Source organism: Acipenser ruthenus, chromosome 1, assembly GCF_902713425.1.
Source record: "Acipenser ruthenus chromosome 1, fAciRut3.2 maternal haplotype, whole genome shotgun sequence".
NCBI classification, from domain to species: domain Eukaryota; kingdom Metazoa; phylum Chordata; class Actinopteri; order Acipenseriformes; family Acipenseridae; genus Acipenser; species Acipenser ruthenus.
The window spans coordinates 41,677,995-41,695,915 of record NC_081189.1 but is presented as its reverse complement, the minus strand read 5'-3'; positions in this window follow the sequence as shown (position 1 = coordinate 41,695,915).

Sequence of the window (17,921 nt, the reverse complement as noted above, 5' to 3'; positions counted from 1 at the left end):
TAGACACATTTTTATTTACGTGTATTACCTTTTTCTTCTTTATTTTGATTCTTTTGGTACATAGCAGTTGTCATTTTATGTATTTTTACCCTTTGGTTGTACTGTAATAATTCAATGGCTTGGAATGCCTAGCCACCAGGATGCAGATATCTCCCAACCCATTTTATAATCATAGCTACAGCATACTGCACAGCTGCATAAAAAATAAAAAATAAAAGATTTGCTGAACGAAGTATGTGACTATTCTTCTGTTTATATAAATGAAATATTGTAGCGACCCGGACAACTGGGGGCTCAGAAGACCAGCTGCTGTGGGTGTTACAGTATGTGTTGTACGTGTTGTGTGTATTGTTAAGCTGGTATGCATGCGAGTGTGTCTGCGCAGCTGGGAGTGAATGGGGTTAGTTAGATTGCACGGCTGCAGAGTACTGCACATGAGTGGTGGAGGTGAAACATTAAAAGTGTGTGTGTGACAGTCTTGCGTGACAGACAGTACCTGCATGCAGTGTAAGAGGGGAAGCCAGCTACAGTTATGTTTGTAGTTAATAAGTAAAAGACTAAACGACACTCACCTTGTCAGCGACTTTATTGCTGGCACCACAAAGAAAAGGGACGGTGCTACAGTATTTTAAAATGTCCCTGTCATCAGCCTGGTTCCAGCATGACCTTGCAATAATTTACATCTTCAATTTCCTGCAATTGTTCTGCAGTTCTGCTCTTAGGGTTCATTCAGCAAGAGACACTCGACTTCATCTCGTGCCACACAACACCCGAGACGTCCGTATACAGGATGTATACGGACGGACACTTTGTCGGGCCTTATTGCATAATAAACTGAAAATAAGAAATCCTGGTATTAGTTACATTCATACGTATACCATGGCTAATATTTTTCATATTAGACTCCGTCCTACGTCATCACCTTCTTCAGTGTGGAGTGCCTGTCTGGGCCACTTTGTCAACAGCCGCCATATTTACCACTAATTAAAACAAGCACTGTAAAGCGGCCAATAATAGGCTACATTCAAAACAAAGATACGGACAATTCGAAAAATGCAAATGCAAGAAGAAAAACACTTACTGACATAAACCTGACAATGTCATATTTTGCATTTAGTGGGAGAAACAAGAGAATTTCACCAGCTATCTGAAAAAGACCTAGACATGCACCTTTTCAATTTCATCTTGTCAGTAAAAAAAAATAAAACAAATTGGGACAACTTTGAACCAAGTTCTCTCTGAAACATTCTTAGCAGGGTTGCGCAGACATGACACTAGCTATTTCTCCATGAAACTTTTTTGAGCTCAAATGTATAAGAAAAACCTTGACAACTGTGATGGAAACAGGCGAAATTCGATTAATTCCTGCGAGCGAACAAAAAAAAATATGTTCGATAGGGGTGGATAATAATGTATCCTGTACGATAAATGATACGCACAAGTACAATGGAAATACTTTCCTTGCAAATTTTATGAGCTAGCATATGCTTTTTACAGTCATATGGTGGTATTTACGTGGTCAACGCAGCACATCTCTACCGGGACTGGGCACTTAATTGAAACTTAATGACACCTATCATATGTCAATCAAATCTACAGCTATGGCCAAAAGTTTTGAATAGAATTTTAGGGTTGAGACATCATTAAAAAAAAAAAAAAAAAACTACATGAACATAATTTAGATATTTTATTTAACACCATTTAATCAAATAAACTACAAAATTATATTGCAAAAGTCTATCAGAAGGTATAATAGCAGTACCTTCCGATAGACTTAGCAGGGGTTGGCACAGTCATGTTACATGACTGACACCTTACAAAACACTGAACGTTAATAATACATACATTTAATTATAAAATAAACATACCTCATAATGCTGTGATAGCATTACTGATGCACTGTCTGATTTAAACCACACAAGTTTCTGTATTATCATAACTATCATTATCACTCCTCCAACGTGACAACTGTCAAAATAAAAATGGGGGGGGAGGGGGGGAATCAATCATGCAGTGCTTTTTCATTTAACTCACAAATTAGAAATGCTAACTCAGATTTTCTGCATTACAGCGTCCAGATATTTCTGTTTGTTTCAAAAACTCAGAGCGAACCTGCTTCAACTTTACTAAACGATGGTAAATAATAAGTTGACTCGTGTCACCAGGGCCGGATTGACCTATATGCAAATTACGCTATAGCGCAGGGCCCCCAGCAGAATTGTCGCCGTTTGTTTGGGACATTTTACAAAAAATGCAGGTGGGTGGGCGGGCCCACACAGGAAGAGAGGCGCACAGAAGCTTGCTTTCGGTGCATTTTTTTCTTTTATGACGAATAGGCATTCCTTCTCAATTACAACATGCCCGGTCTCTGAGTCTCACACGCAAGCAGCTTCCTACTAATGTACAATACAAAATACCACATGCCCTCTACCTCCTGGGAGAGATCTGTCCCTAGTCCTACGTCAGAGGCACCAGTCTGCAGGATAAAATGTATGAATCATGCTCAGTTTACGCATTAATTTGTTTCAGTTTTAGGGCCAATTTAAAAACCTGTCCTGTCTCAAATGTGCACAGTAGGCCTCTTTAAATTTTAGAAACTTTCCTTTTTAATTAGAGGGTTGGAATTTTTAAAAAAAAGGCAGGTAAAAGTAAACGTGTACAATGCGGGATGGTGAAGGAAATTCAAATGTGGATGTCTGCATTTGTTTGTCTGCCTTTATAGCTAACCAACATTTTTAAACAAAAAAGAAGTAAAGGACAGTCATAAAGGCTATTCCCTTTTTTGTTAAACTAGATTGTTTTGCTGTATTGAATGCAATGCTACTACTGGTCCGTAGAAGGGATCTAAGAACAGGAATGGGAAAAAACAAACATTGTTTTTGATTTGCTATATATATAATTCTGCTGCTATTGTATATATAATATCTGCTGGACTTTCTGGTAAACTAAGAAAACCACTGACCCATTAACCTCAGTGGATGTTATATTAGGCACATGATAATGCTTTTGTACTTCACTGCCTTGTACTGAAGCTTCTGAGATTTAATTATCACCCGCATGTGATTTTTGTCAATAAAGGCATAAATAGTTTAACAAGCCTTGAGTACCCTGGTTGTTGTGGAAGGCTGAGTATGTAAGTGGCCCGCAAAATATGGCTTGGTATAGGTCCCCAACACAGGGCCCTATTAACCAATATGCCAATAACACCATTTGCCATAATATGCATAGGGCCCCCAAAATATGGACTAGTGTAGGACCCCCATGTCCTTTAATCTGGCCCTGTGTGTCACTTTGGTCAGTGTTTTCATCACACATTCTGCGCACAAACAGTACCGCTAATTTCAGGGTTTCCTGAAAAGGTAGTCGCCAAATTTCTCATTGTTTCTGGCAACAGTTTATGCACTACAGTGCAGTCTTTGGAAGGCAGTGGAATTGGGGTGCATTTGTGTGGCAATTTCTTTAAAGATATAAAAATTGTAGTGTTGGCAAGATAGAGATCATTCTGTGCATCTTTTTGGTCCAAGTTTACAAATGCCGACATACAACTGACCCTCTGTTTTCTTTTGCTTACAAGTCTCCTTTTCTGCTGCAGACATGTTTAAAATTTTCGTCATCTTACACCATTTCTCGGCATGATCGCTGGCCACTGTAGATTTTAATTGCTTCATTACCTGACTACACCTCATGCATTTCATACTACTCTCAAAAACAAAATATGCTGAATTTGCTGTTAAACAGCAAGTTTGAAGATTCATGTTTAAAAAGCAATAACACAACACAACAAATAAATGAAATATGAAATGGGCATTATATCATACCAACGACTAGTAGACTATATCTGTGTAAAGAAAATACAATAACAATTGTTTTTGCACTTTTTATTGCGTTATTACAGAGTAACCAAATACACAGTAAAACCTGTCTAATCCTGCCCGCAACATTTTCGGGACCCAACCAAACCCCTATTGAAAATGATGGTGTGAAACCCTCTACAATGTCAACTATGGAATCTGGCAGTGTAAACCCGACTGTGCAGTCTGACATCAAGTCCTGTGATTTTTCTTTTCAGATTTATAATCAAGTATATTGCGTAAAATACATACATGTCCCATGTGTGTGCTATGCAGTAAAAAACTTGTTTACATAATGGAGAGTAAAACTGATACAATCCTTGAATTACCTGGACAGTACTCCTACTGTATGTATTGTAATAGTGAGGGAGAATTGGTGTTTACATACCCAATTAAAGATCATTAATTAATTAATGTGTGTAATAGTTTAACTCAGTTAGCAATCTTAGATACAAACATAGATACCTGAGTCACCACCACAAACATAATGTAGCCTATCATATAATTAATTAAATAACCAGGAACTGTTTGGTTTGATATTGCCTAAGAGTAACAGCAAGTAGGACATCAGTGACATTAGGTATTCAATATGTTTACAATATAATCCATGGGACTATTTTTTAAATGCAGATATACAAGTGATTAGATATAGTACAAAACAATAGAAAAGGCATTTTTCTCATTTAAATTGTTGGTAACACTTTGCGGGCTACCGATCTTGGAGAACAGAGATCAGCCCTGCTTTTTATCCACTCTGAATGTGCTCGGTGTCTGGCCAGTAGGGTTCGCTGTTGCACGATGAGGAGAAGCAATCCTTGCCGGTTTCCCATCCCCCACCCCAGGAGCGTCAGAGTCAATGTGACGCCCCCTTCGGTCCCCAGCAAAGTTTGGCATCTTTGCACAGCCCGGACGTGAACTGGCACCATCCAAGCTGTGTGACTCATCCTGCACTCCCAGCGGCAGCGCTTTAACTGGATGAGCCACTCGGGGACAAGAAGGTGTTCTTTTAAGCGGAGTCCCTGTTCCTTAAGCTAGAGCATTTACAATGGGAAAAATCAGTTTCACCACAAGGGTGTTCCCTTAGGCGAAGTGTTCTCTTAGGAGGTGTTCCTATACGCAGAGATTACTGTTGTAAGAAACAAATAATACTTATCTAAGCCATTTCAAAAGAGTTGTCATATGCTGTATTACATACATTTAAAAACAAAGAAAATAAATAAACGGTGTGGGCAGCAGGCATAGGTTATTTCCATTAGAAATTATGTTTGTCTACAGTGTATTTTGCCCACAATATGCAACCCACAACACTAGCAACAAAATGCATACAAGAGAATGAAAATGCTTTCAGTGTGAAATTGAGCTAGAACATGTTTGTACCAGGGTTCATTTGTGTGTGTGTTTTAGAATAAAAAAGTCCACATTACAAAAAACATGTATCAAATGTATCAACATGGTCCACTATTATAACAATAAAGAGCAGGATACATGCTGTGAACTTTGGATGGTTGGATGCGTTTTATTTCAAATCAACAGCAGGCAGCCAAAATAAACATGAATTCCATATATCCACTTCAAATCCTGAGAAGCAGTCCAGGGCTGTAGCCAGCCATGAAAAATTACCTAGGCACTTGCCCCACACCCCCCACCTACCCTCCACTAAAGTATTTGTAATGGAAAAGATACAAGGAGATTATTATATGTTGTTTATTCAAATCTAAAAGTATAGTTAACAGGGTTATTTTTTTCTGAATAAGATTCTATTATATAATTTTTAGTACCTGAGGTTCTAAATTTGCAGGATCTGTGTGGTACAGTGCTATGACACAGAACTATATACAGAAATATAAGTCCTCTCATTCAGGAAATGCAGAGCTCTGATTGACCTTTATTACACAACATGTGCAACTGATTTTAAATGTAGTTTGCCAATCTTCCTGTGACCACTGGCATTACATTTCTGCAAAATGTATTTTCTGGAGAGATCAGTCTTGTCACACAAACTGACTAGCCTACATACCAAATACAAATAAGTAGCTTTTTCTTTGCAACATTCAAATTCAATATAAAAGACTACAAGAAAATAAGAAATGTAGCAATTCCAGAATATTTGTTGTAGACACTATACTTAGTTTTAAATCCTAATCTAGGAAACCTGAATTTTATCCAAATACTGAGAAGACAAGAGTGCCTGCATACATAAAGTGTGTGAAATTAATTATAAAATGACATTCAGTGGGTTGATGTTGTTTTAATTCAGACAGACCTTGCAATAAAATGAGCTTAAGCGAGTTGACAAAACAGAGAGAGTTTAGCTGTGTGAGTTTAGCTGTAAGCACATCATAACTAATGTGTGTTCAGAGAGTTGCAATTGATAATTCACATGTGCAACAACACAATACCACAAGCAATGAGACTGAGGCCCGGCTGGAGGACGGCCGTAAAACCTACATTGATTGTATCAGTCTGGGTCTGCTGTACACCTAAAACCACAGTATCTAAAAGAAACTGTGCCCTGCTACTGGCGTAGCTAAAGATTCAGCGAAGAGGACAGAGCGGATGGGCGCTGTTGTGGATCCTATACCGAGGACTGAAGACTTTGTTGCAGCTGTTTGTTGATTCTATAGAGAATTGAAAACTTTGTTGCCGAGTTTGAACCAACGTGGAATTGAAGACTTTGTTGCTGAGAGGAGAGCTTTTTGTACTGGACACTTCAACAGATTGAGTTTCCAAACCAGCAAACCAAAAGTCTAAGCTTCAAGGAACTTTTGAGTATAATTTCAGTTGCATTTTCCTTTCATGGAACTAAATGAATTAATTGTAACACATTCACATAGAATTGAACTGTTAATTATTTAGTTTGCACACTTTGCGTGTGAAATAACTTTTAGTGAAACTTGATGAAGTAATTATAAGTAATCTACCTCATATTGTTGTATGAAGAATTTCTTTAAAAGTAAACTTGCCATATCCTTAATCTATATACCATTAATAAGCTTAATGTGAAATATTTTAAGATTGTCTGCATCATTTCAGTTTGTATGTGGGCGTGTATGTGTGTGTGCAAGTTACTAGCTATGTCACAGCTTGCTTGAGCTGCTGCGTTGCTGCTTTGTGTGTGAGGATACAGGCGGTGTCATATTTCAATTGCCTGCTAGCCAGCATGAGTGTAGTGAGAGCTTTTTGACATGGACTTGTGCTTAGGGACTTAGAGATTTACTTTCTGACTTTTCTGATTTCTGTTTAATATTTGTGTACTTAATAAAATACTACTGTTGATTAAACATTCCTTGTGTCTGCGTGTGTTTATGTGTTCATAGTAAATCCTCGATTTTGTAACACGTCAATTAAATATTATTAATAAGAGAACTAATCAACCCAGATAAACATTAAATTATCAATTATTGAATTGTTCCTACAGATGATCGCTTTACAACACTAAAATCACACTTGCTAAACTTATAATAATTACGATGATTAATTATGTTTTTGCATTATAAGAGCACTACATAAAACATCACTTTTAAATAAAATAGAGTTGGAAAAAAACATATTTAAAGGCAGGTACATTTGTCAGAAAATCTAGATATAATTTAAATAAAGATATTAAATAGAAATACAGACAGTACTAAACACACAAATCAAAGCAACTGTCTATATACATTACCTGCCACTCACGAAAGGAGCAAAATGGGGGCTAGACGGAGACTCAACATGAGTAAATAGACACAATTTAAGCATACAGTATGTCAAGCTGCACACTGTTGGGACAAAGCTGTGGCGACACTGCAGAAGGCCCTATATGTATAAGGCATATTTGTGTATAGTAAGTTACAGTGTGTATCAGGGGCAAGCCCCCAAACCCCTACCTAAAATGACTTAATAGTATTCACAGCCTGGGTCCTCTAAACTATTGTATAGAATTGTTCAAATGTGCACAAACTGAGTCCGCTAAACTGCAGTTTACAAGCCGCTTCCACTAGCGGTTTAGAATTGGAATATTAATAAGCTGGGCTCACTAAACTGCGGGCTACCAAGGGAATGTATTATTCCTTATTAGGCTGATATGTACTTCTGTGGCAGGATGGCTGCAGTGGTGACGGAAGAAGACGCAAATGCACAGCAGCTGCGGGTTAAAACCGAGACGCGAAAGCGCTCGGTTTCTTTATTAAATAATAATGAAAATAAAAGAGTTAAACAAAACACATACACAAAACAAACGGGCACAAGGGCCAAACAAACCAGGCAGACAAACAAGTAAGTGTCGTGCTGGCTAATCCAGCACGTTTTAGCAATTGTTACTGTCTCCTTTCTATCTCCCCGTACCTCCTCTCTGTACACCCAACCCCGACTGAGTGACAATGTGCGTCTTTTATGCAGTTGTACTGAGACTCGATTGCTAATCAATCATTCAATTAGAATCTCGGTACAACTGCACATGGATTAATTATGTGTCCTTCCCCGTGCTCACATCGTATTACATTTTAATCAGCACGTGAAGTGATGTGCAACCCTTGTGGCTAAATACAAATATACATTTTATCACTCGTGCTACATAGACCCATTTATATCCTGTGTACCAATGACTATACACCAACATTTAACACACTACATGCAACATATAAACAAACAATACACACAAGGCGGGGTCACACTGCCACAACTTCTTTCTAATCAACATTATTAATTTGCCCCATCTTGTAAAAAATAAGTCGCTAATAAGCCTTGGTAGTTTTAAATCCATTTGAACACGTTTAACTCATGCGGCTATGGTGGTATGAACTGAGCTGTATGGTGTTGCTGTAGTATATTCATGAAAATTCATGTATGGACACAACGAGGGATGAAATGCATTTTATTTTGTGGCAAAGCAATATGTCAGAGAGCCTAAATAAATAATTATTAGTATGATTTTAATCGAGACCCGTGCCTCGGGTGCCTCATAGCCGGCCTTGCACTCTACTCCCAATCTGTAAATAGTGTACATATTTCTACCTAGCCGGCAAGCGTTGTGGAAAGAGAAATAAATCACAAAATCCTGCCTGAAATAAAGACATTTGTCAGGAAAGACATGTTAATATTCTGTTTCTGCATTTTTTATTTATTTATTTTTTGAGGGGAGCACAAAGTACCGTAATACAACACTCCCAATACCCATAATGCACTGCTTTGCAACAAGGTTGTCTGCTCGGTCCTACTGCTTGCAACTGTAAACAACTATGTCTAAATATCAAGCATTTTGTGAATAGATACTTCATATTTTAAACTTCCACAGTATTTTTCATCTATGGAACATTTGTTGCCGGCCTGTGGAATGTTGTTACAGACTCATAAATCAAAAATCTACAGATGCTTGGAGCCTTGTGTCACTGTGATTTGTGAGTTGAAGTTGAGTCACCCAACTTAGAAAATGGTGACAGTCTCCAAACTAAGACGCCTTTATCCATTCAGCTATTCCTATTAATGCTTTCCTTGTATGGTGCAAATCACAGCCTGCTGTTCTTAATGTAGGCTGCCTCAGGGCTTTCTAAATGGTCACTCAAACATATGAGTAAAAAGTTAAGACATGTTGCAGCTTGCTTCATTTTTTATATTGAACAGTATGACATTTAGCTGTACAGGAATGGCTTGAGGGTGATTTGAAAGAGGGGTTGAAAATAGAAAAAAAAAGTCATCTAAAAATAATGAATTTGTTCAACCGAATGAAGCATTCATGTGAGTCACTGAGATCCGTTGAGCAGTCGCCCTCTCTTCCTGCTGATCATTTAAAAATAGCAGACAGCAAATTACTTTGACAAGGCTGTTACGACTGTAAAATTGAAGAACCTGTCCGAGAGCTGGTCTCTTAATAATACACTGGAAAGAGGGAATAAATAATTGATGGTTGTTTTCATGCTGCTTCTCAGCTATTATTATTTATTTCTTCGCAGTCACCCTTATCCAGGGTGACTTACAATTGCTACAAGATATCACATTATTTTTACATACAATTACATTATTTTTACATGTAATTACCCATTTTTACAGTTTTTATTGGAGCAATCTAGGTAAAGTACCTTGCTCAAGGGTACAGCAGCAGTCCCCACCTGGGACTGAACCCACAACCCTCTGATCAAGAGTCCAGAGCCCTAACCACTACTCCACACTGCAATGTAGATTTTTTTTTCTTTATCTGAGCAACTACTATGGCTTTTCGCATGATAATGTTGATCTTTGCTAGATGCTGTAAGAATAGAAAGAATGAGCTCCTGCTTCCAAAATTCCATCATTTACTGTACTGGTTAAGTGATAGTGCCCATCAATGAAGACTGTAACGTCTGGTAGAAAACCATGATAGGAGTCAAGCTGAAAGCAAGGGCAATAACAAAAACTTAACTAAATCTACCAAGTGACTGAACCTGCATTGAAAGTGCACTATCACTATTTGAAAGCTGTTCTTATTTTTTTCTTAACAAAAAAAAAAACATTAAAAAACTATTTATCTTCTTGTTATTATTTTAAGTTTAATGGAAAAAAAGAGCAACATTCACATTGCGAAAACATTTTTTTATTTGATTTGATTTTACAAAATTACTTTTAGGTTTTGTGGGCAATGTATGTGAAAATGAGTTGTCGACCAGCTAGTACAGCCTTTTGTATGTGATGACTCATGTAGCAGCAAATGAGGTGCTAACCTCTGCTGATGTACACTACATTATTAAAAAAAACAAAAAAACATACAGCTTTGTATTGAAATACATATTCAGATTTGTTATTTATTTATGACAGCCAGTAGATAAGAATGCTTGAATCCATGCTGTGCTCTAAAGTGGGTTCTTAAGGCATGAAATTTCAAAAGACAATTTCAGTGAAACTGTATTAAAGATCATCTGTATGTAAGGGCAATGTGTCTATTGGTGCAGTGGGCTAATTCAGTAGGCTATCACCATAGTTATTGTTTATTATATGCGTATGTATTGTGTGATATTGCCCTTATCCCTGAGTGGCATTATAAAAACAATTTGTCATGTAAACTCCTTCCGAGTCATGTTCTGTTGGTAATGCAAGAGTGCTCCCCAGCCTCCAATGTTACACGCCAGGTACTTTGTACTTACGTGGTGTTTGTATTGGTACCAACACTGTGTTTTGTAAGTGTTAATGTCTATCGACTATTTCCAGTCTGTTCCCTGGACCTGCATCATTTTATGGGAGCAATTGGTCTGCTGAACTTAATTTCCAAATGAGTGTGACTAAAACAATATGTTCATTAGGCTGTAGGCTAAGAACTGTGGCCTGCTGGGCAGCAAAGTTCAGGTGCGATTATTTAAGCCTCAAGAAACAGTGTCCAAAAAAGAAGAGAGATTAAAAAAAAAAAAAAAAATCCTGGCCAGCTGTTGAAATGTTCATTAGGGTGACAGTTTATTGCATGTCACATTATGTGATTAAAACTGAATCCCAGAGTAACAAACGGCCATCAACAGGGGAAAGAAGAAGAAGCCTACTTTGTGTGTTGACTTTCTGCCTGTTAGATATATAGTCAGTGTTTCTAATGAATCTGCAGCAGCTTCACTATTCTGATTCATAGCGTCTTCCCGCTCTCTATCATAGCATTTTATTAGATGGATGGGAGGCCTGTAGTAATGAGGTTAGGGATGAGAAAACATCCATCAACCCTTACTACATCTTCTCAGGGAAGACAACACACTATCTCATATGTCACAGGCAGTGATCTAGGTCATGGTGATATAAAATGCATGATTAAAACCAAGCACTTGACATTAGATAATAGGTGTCTAGTTAAAGAAGAAGTGGCTTCAGCATTTGCAACTTTTAATTAAACCCAGCTCGTAAATATGCATCCCACTAACTATATTTCTGAGGGGCATGTTTGTAGGTCAAAGCATCACAATTTCTCTGTGGTGTTTCCATTATTTATCTACATTAAATAAGTGTATGTAGAATAAGATGATGTACATTAAGGCACAAAGGAAATATTATGGGAGCACAGAGAGAGCAATCAGGTTGACATGCACTGGCAGTTTTGTTGTTAATTTTAGTAACTGCCTACATCAGGAAACTGAGCCACAGTAATGGTAGTATTTATTTATTTTTTTAAATATAGTCCACAGTGATGAATTTTACCACCGGTAATGCCTTTACTAGGTGAGTCACTGGGGACCTGAAATACTAGAAACCTGACAAGATAAATATGCCAAAGCTGTGTGCAGGCATTCTGCATGGCATACGGTTATTTCAACAGGGGGCAGATTGGGGAAATACTTCATACTCCAAACTGTTATTTAAGGAAACGAAGGGAGGACAAGATAAAAGTTACAATTCTAAAAAGGATAAGGAAAAGACCATTTGCCAGCCCCTCAATTAATGTATGGGTTTCTTTCTGGTTTGACAACTTATTAAAGGTTTATTCAGTTATGAATTTGAATGTAATATATGTATTATATTTGTTAAGTAATGAATTTTAATATAATATATTTAACACCCAGTCAATTAAATCAAATACCTGCATAAGAATAGAAACCATCTTCATCATAAAATTCTGTTTAGTAAAATGATTAATTAGCTACCCTTAAATTAATTTGACAAGGGAGTTGATTAATTTCAATTAATTATTTACTCTGAATTTAATGTCATCATTTAGTAATAGTTCAATAAAATGGGTTCTCTAATGCTTAATTATGCAACCTAATCTAAAATTATATAGAGAAATTAGGTACTTTGTTCTGTTTTAGAGTGCAGCCTGGTAGCCTAATTACAGTATTTAAGGATTTAATCAAATTAAGGCAGCTAACAAGTGCAAATATAATTTGGGTAGAAAATGCTTACCTAAGTAGTATAGGCAAAGAAGGGAAGAATACAACTCTTAAAGAATCTGATCGTAAAATATGACTTTATTTATTTATTTTCATACTTACATGAACATATTAGAACCCCGTTATATATTGCATATTTTTGATCATCAAACTCTATATAGGTTTTTATAGTAGTATTTACGACAGGACAGATCATCTTGATTTTATTGATCTAAAGATAGTAAGTTTGTTAGATACAGTGTTGTAAAAGCCCATTCCGGAATCTGTGTTAAATCACCAAGGACAAAACAAAAGTATCCACACAGTTTGATAATATTGCCGTCCCATATGTCAATAAAAGTTTAAAGTGACAGTAATGCTTTGCGACGGAACCTAAAGCAATTATTATATAACTTAGATTTATTTATAAAACATAGTGCCTTCCATCCTTTGAGACCTCTGTGTAGTGGCATGTTCCGCCTGGTTCCTGAAATAGCAGTTGAATTACCCTAAAGCTAAAAGGGACTAATCTTTAGTTGCTATCCTGTTTCTGCTCACATGCTGTATATCCTTCTTAATATTACAGTGGGTTTCACAAGATAATTGATGCTAATATATTTATCCTTAATGTCTGGCAAGTATTTTCTGAAAAAAAAGCACCAATGGTAAATAAATTTGGGAATCTAGCTTATTTTCTATGGTGTTGTGGGCTCATTTACAAAGCTGTACATCATGATTTATTTAAATGTTGTGTTTTGTTTTAGCTTTGGTGAATTTGTTTTTTTGATGAATCAAAAATTAAACAGTTTTTGGTTTATTTAAAGATTAGACAAACAAAAGAAGACTACAATTAAAAGTGAAATCTACAATAGAATGTGACATGTAGAACTTGTAGAACCATATTTGGTCTATTTGTGGTCAGAAGCGTAGAGACTTGTAAGACAAGAAAAGTTTCAATCACCAACTACTGAGGATGTGGCCACTTTATATACTTTTCCAAATAAAGATGACCATGTAAATGCAGACCTATCAAATAAAACATTATAATATACAGTAGACCCTGATATCGATGTGACACAGCCATATGAGATTTCTTTGTATAAGTTTGGCTTGTATCAGATTACAATGTTCAAGCGAGTTAGCCTCTAACCTAAATAAGCAGGATATTATTTGCTGGTGTCTTGGTCTTTAATGAGTTACTGTAGGAAGCTTTACTGGCTCTGTGAAACAAATGGAGGTCAAATTCTGTATAATGTGGTTAAGGTCCTTGAGGGTGATTGGTTGTTGGGATTTGTAGTCGGCTAATATTGCTGAAAAATTACCTCACGGTTATTCATAGTGGCATTTTAAAAAGTCAAGTGTTCTGCAGAAGACCTCGTCAGCATTAGCCTTATTACTGCTCTGGTCACTGAGGTGCTTGCTGATTTAATTGTGCTGTGAAAGAGACTTGTGACACTATATGGAACCACAGTGGTGGTTGGTTCAGTTCACCTCCGATACAGTTTTATCCCAAACTCTGTTATAGTTAAAAATGGATACAGGTCTGTAGTAGTGGATCCTGTGTATATTTAGGACATATCATGGTTAAAGATGGTAACACTATTTTAGTAGCATAGGAAAAAAAATCAGTTAAGGAAGAGTAATTTGCACACAGGTCCTTCTGGGGTGGAGTGCAGAGCGTTCTGAAAAGCACACGGTTAATTTGGGTAGAACAGAAACATGCTGATCTATGATTGAAATATTGTTGAGTCAATATGGAATTTAAACAGAATACAAAAACCAAAAAAAATATAGTACGATCATATATATATATATAATTACAGTATCGTGAAAAAGTATTTGCCCCCTGTCTGATTTTCTGCATTTTTGCACTATATACTACTATAACCCACAAAAAAATCTGACCAAATACAATGTGAAAAATGTGCAAAAATTAACAGTTATGTTCTAAACTACCAATTGGCTGCAACTTGTTGTGTTGAATAGCCTTATTCTTTGTCACTTTAAATATCTACAAGATTGCATGTTTGATGTGCAAGATACAGATGATTAATGTACCTTGCTCCAGAACTAACGTTTGTCTGAATTGCACATATTGCATATGTTTTGTATGTACAGAACAGTATCTAATTATTTTGTTGGCTATTTGTTAAGTTTAACAAATTAAATCGATCGGGTGTACTTGATTTTGTCTGCCTTTCTCCTGCTTTAACAACTTTCTTTAGAAAATATTTTATGCAATGTGTAGTAAACAGTGTAGAGAGTCAGGAATAAATGTTTTAAATAAGGGTATTTTAATTGTTTATTCCTAAAAAAACAAAAAAAAATTTATTTGTCACAAAATAATTGTGTTGTTTTTATCTAAACGTCTGTGTATGTAATAATGTATTTGATCTGTATAAGGAAAATATCCCAGAAATCCAAATGTCATAAGACAGAAACTGCGGGAATCCTGGGAGATATAAACCAGGAAGAGGTAGAAGGGAAGGGATGGTCTTTATGACTGGTAAAAACAAAGCATAAACCATCTTTTGGGAGGAGACTGTTGCTGGATGTTTCTTTATCAACAAGTGCTTTTAAAGGAAAAGGAACGGCTGTGTATCGCTGGCAGGTAATAAAGGTGAACGGTGAGTACAAACCTGGAGAAGATCACGGAGCGATTGAAACGTTTTGGAGAGTGACAGATCGGCAGCAAGAGGTTCTGAAAAGACAGAGTGGATGTTTACAACAAATGGACACAATCGCTGAAATCTAGAAAGCAGGACTGTGAGTACACACACTGTAATTAAATCCTAGGTGAGGATAGTAGAACATTTCTGTGGTTGTATTATTGTACCAGGGGTACCAATAGGAAATAAGCCATATATTGTAAATGTAAAGGTGAACGGTACTGAGGCAAAAGCACTCGTACATTCTGGAAGTGTATTGACTTTGGTGGCACCTGAATTTGTGGGTACCGGAAAATTGGATTATAATCTCAAAACCAGTATTACTTGAATCTATGGGGATGTCAAATACCACCCTACCACTCTGCTTAAAATCACTTGTGAAAAAGTTGAACAAGAGATGAGGGTAGGAGTAATTCCCAGGTTTCCCCACCAAGTAATATTGGGTAGAGATTATCCTGGGTTTAAGAACCTGGTACAATTTAGCGGGAAGTTGGATAGCCCCGAGGTAAACAAAGAGGTGTAATTTTCATCCTCAGAGAGTCTTTTTAACTTTTTCTCTTCACTGATGTAGAGATATTTTCAGAACCAGGAAAGACGGTACCACAAAAATCTCCCTGACAGCGCTGACTGGAGAAAAAATGAGGCTCCCCGGTAGGTCAGGTAATGGTAGGAGAGAATACCAAAAGAGGACAGAAGGGGGCAGGCACACAGTGCTGTAGTGAGGAAATAGTTCAGGAAACAGGTGAAATAGTGCTGACCCAGGATTTGGAACAGGAAGAATGGTATGATACTTTGCAACATGGTAGTGAACAGTTCTGTAGGGAACAACAAAATGACGCTACACTGGTGAACATTAGGGAAAGAGTAGTAGAGGTAAACGGTGTGCCGATTACCGAAATACGATGATTAATGGTGCTCCGGTTGAACAGTTGCTGGTGCCAAGAGGGTTGCGAAACATAATGTTAAAACTAGCACACAATGATCTGTTTGATGCACATTTAGGGGGAGAGAAAACCTTCCAATGCATTCTCCAATGGTTTTATTGGCTGGGTATAAAAAATAATGTTGATTGGTTTTGTAAGTCCTGTAGCGAGTGTCAAAAGGTTAGCCCTTGACCGCACCTTAGAGCACCACAGGAGTCTATGCCCATTATAGACGTTCCCTTCGAACGTATCGCTATGGATCTGGTGGGGCCCTTGAAAAAAATTAACCCGAAGGCATGAATACATCCTAGTAATTATGTTTTATGCCACTCGATACCCAGAAGCCATACTATTGAGGAATACAGACTCAAAGTCAACAGCTAAAGAAATTGTACAACCGGTTTCATGGGTGGGAGTTCCCAAGGAGATCCTTACTGATCAGGGAACCCCCTTTGTCAGTAAGTTAATGAAAGATCTGTGTACCATGTTAAGGATTAAGCCGATTCGAACCTCTGTTTACCACTCTCAACCAGATGGGCTCGTTGAGCTTTTTAATAAAACCCTGAAAGCCATGTAAGAAGTACTTCAGTCATCAACAGTTCTTTCCCTGTTTCAGTTGCTATACAGATGGCAACCTCGAGGTATCCTAGACATGGCCAAGGAAATGTGGGAAGAGCAGAGATCATCAGGGAAAAACGTGGTTGACTATGTAATTCAGCTTCAAGACAGGATTAAAAAGGTAACTCCCATTGTACAAGCACATTTTAAACAGGTAAAGACAGGACAGGCAGCACAATATAATAAGACTGCTAGGAGTCGTAGTTTTAATCCTGGGGATAGAGTTATGGTGTTGGTGCCCCAAGAGTAAATTGTTTACCCATTGGCAAGGACCCTACGAGCTGACAGAGGCCATAGGACCTGTCAATTACAAAATAGAACAAACAGATAAGAGAAAAGTAGAGCAAATATATCATGTCAACCTATTGAAACCCTGGGTAGAACGGGAGCTTTAATGGTTCAACCAAGTGAACCAAAGAACCACTCTGTTAATATAGGGCCTAATTTAACTAAAGAACAGGTAGAAGATATTAACAATATGGTTATCAATAATCTAGATGTCTTTTCTAGTGTACCCAGAAGAATGCCAATGACGATACAACATGAAATAGTGACCCCTCCTGGAGTAAAGGTAAAAGTACAGCACTATAGGGTCCCAGAGGCTAAACAGCAGGATATGCTAAAAGAAATTGAAAGCATGATATGGTTACGTGTCATTGACAAATCTTCAAGTCCCTGGAGCAGCCCCATTGTAATGGTTGCCAAGGGACTTGTAGATTTTGTAATGATTGTCGGCAATTAAATCTAGTATAAAAATTTGATGTCTAGGGTTGATGAATTAATCGAGAGTTTAGGCACGGCCAAATATTTAACCACATTAGACCTTACGAAAGGTTACTGGCAAATACCCTTAAGTCCAGTCTAAAGAAAAGACAGCGTTCTCAACCTATAATGGTCTATATCAGTACAAAGTAATGCCATTTGATTTACATGGTGTTCCGGCTTCATTTCAAAGGTTGATGGACAAAGAGTTAAGACCACATGCCGAGTATGCCTTGGCATACGTTTGCAGACGATTGGACAGAATTAACAAGAAGCATTGTTAACAGCCAACCCAGATAAATGTTTTGTAGG